This window comes from Erithacus rubecula, assembly GCF_903797595.1.
Source record: "Erithacus rubecula genome assembly, chromosome: 26".
Lineage (NCBI taxonomy): Eukaryota > Metazoa > Chordata > Aves > Passeriformes > Muscicapidae > Erithacus > Erithacus rubecula.
Window position 1 is genome coordinate 5,310,454 of NC_136678.1, and position 4,067 is coordinate 5,314,520.

A 4,067-nucleotide genomic window follows, 5' to 3' on the forward strand; every position below is an offset into this window, starting at 1 on the left:
TTTAACTTGAACTGGCTGCACAGCTCAGGCCCACGCAGCTCCTGCCTCCTGTGTCCTAGATTTCAGCAGCATGTGACTGAAATTGGGGCTTTTGTCATGAAAGAGGCCAGGGGAGCAGCAAAAACAGGGCTGTGAGCCCCAGCTGGGCATGTAAACCCCCAGGGGGAGTGGGGGGCACAGCCTGGGCTTTGCAGAGCTGCCAAATCCTTCCCCAGGTGAGAGGCTGAGTGACCACCCAAGCTGGGGATTGCTGGAGATGGCACAGCCATGGTGATGCTCACCTGCATCCAGGTGACACAGTGGGCAGCTCTGGAATCACCCAGATCCTGATCCAGGAGCCCACTCAGCTCACAAGGTGAGGAAACACAGGTGACATCTCAGTGAATGAATGTGTGATCACCACATTAATTAGCATTAATTACCACGGGCACTGCCCCTCAGGGTGCTGATTTAGAGGTTTTACACCAGCAGTTCTCCCATTCTGACCTGCTGCCTTTGGCAGGGTCTCTCCACCATTTCATCACACCCTGAAGCAACCAAACCCTCTCCTTCACTGGACTACAAGGTTCCTTTCCTGGCAGTTGCCCCAAATTCACTTTTTTTTCCCAGCTGAAACTTGGTTTCCTGACTCTTTTGCAATGCTGAGCCCAGCTGCTGTGACTGGCACATCTCCACAACCTGCTGGGGCTGATTTCAGAGCACTGAGGAGCAGCTTTGCCTCTCCTGGTTGGAAAAGGTGCTGCCAAAATCCCAGAGCAGGGTTCCCATGGGCCTGGTACATCCTGATGGTGCCATTTCTGGAGAGAACCTGACTCTGAGCAAAAATCACACCTCATTCTTCTGCTTTCACAGATTTCCATCACCACCTCTAATTTCACAGCCCTGCAGCCCCAGGTCTGAGCAATCCTGATGCCAATGGATCTTTCACAAACCCAGCATCAGAAAATTGCATTAAGCAATTCAGCTGTGCACAGGCCAAGCCTCACACCAGGAAATCCTGACATCCCCTGATGTGCCTGATCCTAATTCTTAGGGGAAAAATACAACCATCAGCTGATTTTGCAGAGCAACCCATGGCTGGAGGAAGGGGCTTCACCTCCATCCCTGCAGCAGCAGATCCTGCTGTTGATAAGATAAGATAAGAGCAGAGATCTTGGTGATTCATCCCTTCCCAGTGATGGACCTGGAGCAGAGCCAGACTTTGATCAAAATCACCTCAAAAGCAAGAAATTATACATGTATATATTTTTTTTTCCTTACCAGGAAGCTTGCTGCTAAAAATAAATCAGGTGGGGTGAGGAGAGATGGGTTATCTTTCTACTAACTAGTTGAAAATTTCAAATGTTGCAGTGAATCTTTCACAAATTCCTTTGGAGTCAGCAGGACACAGGTGGCCCTGCTCTGCTCCCACTGCTGCAAATGATTGTGGCCATCACCTCCCACAGGTCCCAGGACAGATATGACATCCTGGCTGCCCTTGGAGTGTTTTTCCCAAAGGTGATGGAGCCACAAAACCCCAGAATTATTCTGGAAGGGACCTTGAATCTCTTCCCTCCAGCCCCCTGCCATGAGTGTGAATCCATCTCACCTTCCCCAAATAAAATCAGATTCCTTCCTGCTGCTTTTCCCATCCTCCCCTGATCCCACAGAATTCCAGCACCTCTCTGCCCTCTCTGCTGATTTATTTACAGCACCTTGTGAGCAGCTCTGCCCCCAAAAATTTGGGTTTCAAACCTACAGGCAACAAAACACGTGTGAGTAAGTCTGTTCTCACCCACCACCCACACTGCCCCAGCTATTCCTTTTAGTACCAACAGCTTCACAGAAAACAGCCCAGGGTTTCATCCACCCAGGCACTGAAAGCAAGACAGAGAGAGAGAGCCTGGGTGAGGGTGAAACATCTCCAGAGGGACATTTCTGCTGGGGAGGGAGGGAAATGGAGGTGACACCTGTGTCAGTGTCAGTGTTAGGTCTGTGTGTCAGTGTCAGGTGTGTGTCAGGTGTGTGTCAGTGTCAGGTGTGTGTCAGTGTCAGGTGTGTGTCAGGTGTGTGTCAGGTGTGTGTCAGGTATGTGTCAGGTATGTGTCAGGTGTGTGTCAGTGTCAGGTGTGTGTCAGTGTCAGGTGTGTGTCAGGTGTGTGTCAGGTGTGTGTCAGGTGTGTGTCAGTGTCAGGTGTGTGTCAGGTGTGTGTCAGGTGTGTGTCAGGGTGCACTGTCATCCCCTGAGCAGGATCTTGGTGAGAAGAGGAACCTGTGCCTCACCCCAGGTTCATTTCCATGGCCTTTGTTTAGAGAATCTTGGGGGTTTTCCAAAATGTTGAACCTGCAGAAGCTGGTGAGACCTTGGGGATGGGAAATCCTGTCTGTGCCTCACACCTGTGCCTGTGCCTCACACCTGTGCCTGTGCCTGACACCTGTGCCTGTGTCTCACACCTGTGTCTGTGCCTCACACCTGTGTCTGTGCTCACACCTGTGTCTGTGCTCACACCTGTGCCTGTGCTCACACCTGTGCCTGTGCCTCACACCTGTCTGTCTCACCTGTGTCTCACCTGTGTCTCACCTGTGTGTCTCACCTGTGTCTCACCTGTGTCTCACCTGTCTGTCTCACCTGTCTGTGTCTCTCACCTGTCTGTCTCACCTGTCTGTGTCTCACCTGTCTGTGTCTCACCTGTCTCACCTGTCTGTGTCTCACCTGTCTCACCTGTCTGTGTCTCACCTGTCCGTGTCTCACCTGTCTCTCACCTGTCTGTCTCACCTGTCTGTCTCACCTGTCTGTGTCTCACCTGTGTCTCACCTGTCTGTGTCTCTCACCTGTGTCTCACCTGTCTGTGTCTCACCTGTCTGTCTCACCTGTCTGTGTCTCTCACCTGTGTCTCACCTGTCTGTGTCTCACCTGTCTGTGTCTCACCTGTCTGTCTCACCTGTCTGTGTCTCTCACCTGTCTGTCTCACCTGTCTGTGTCTCACCTGTCTGTGTCTCACCTGTCTGTCTCACCTGTCTGTCTCACCTGTCTGTGTCTCACCTGTCTGTCTCACCTGTGTCTCACCTGTCTGTGTCTCTCACCTGTCTGTCTCACCTGTGTCTCACCTGTCTGTGTCTCACACCTGTCCTGTCTCACCTGTGTCTCACCTGTCTGTGTCTCACCTGTCTGTCTCACCTGTCTGTGTCTCTCACCTGTGTCTCACCTGTCTGTGTCTCACCTGTCTGTCTCACCTGTCTGTGTCTCTCACCTGTCTGTCTCACCTGTGTCTCACCTGTCTGTGTCTCTCACCTGTCTGTCTCACCTGTCTGTGTCTCCCCCTCTGCCTGTTTGCAGTTCCCTCCCTGAGGGCAGTGCCAGGATGAACTCCCACCTGTGCAACCCAAGGTTCTCCTGGCTCAGGTGTGCAGGGGAGGCTGAGGCTCCTCTGGCTGCTCCCACCTGGCAGCACCTTTGTGGGGTGTGACCCCTGTGCTGCTTGAACACAATTCTTCACAGCCACACAAGCAACAGGAGACACTGGGTGACTCTTTGAGTGTCTTTAATCCAAAGGACTGAAGAGCAGACCAGGAAGATTAGTAGAAGCCAACAGACAAAAAAAAAAAAAAATTAAAAAAAAGGGATAAAAACCAGTTTTCAAAACAAATTAAAATTCCATACAGTGTCTAAAAGATCACCTAAAAACCAAACATCGCCTTAAAAAATTGTTTTTCCCCATTCAAACACATTGAACAAAGTGAAACATCGTGACAAATAATAATAATAATAATAATTCATGGACTAAAGACTCCAGAGCAGCTGCAGGAGCCACACTGAGGGGGCAGGGAGGGGACAGTGCTGCCAGTGCCACCCCCCTGGCACCCCCTGTCCCCAGGGGCCCCTCCAGGTCAGAGACAGGCCAGGGACAGACACACAGCCCACACAGACAGACAGACACAGGCACAGCCAGGCTCCAGCTCAGGGAGCTGCTCTGGGGCTCCTGTGCTCCATTTGGGACCCTCCCCCAGGCCAGCTCTGCCTCCCTGAGCCCCCCCAAAGCTGGAGCCTGTCTCTAGCCAGCACCCACACAGGGAACACTCTGTCTGCC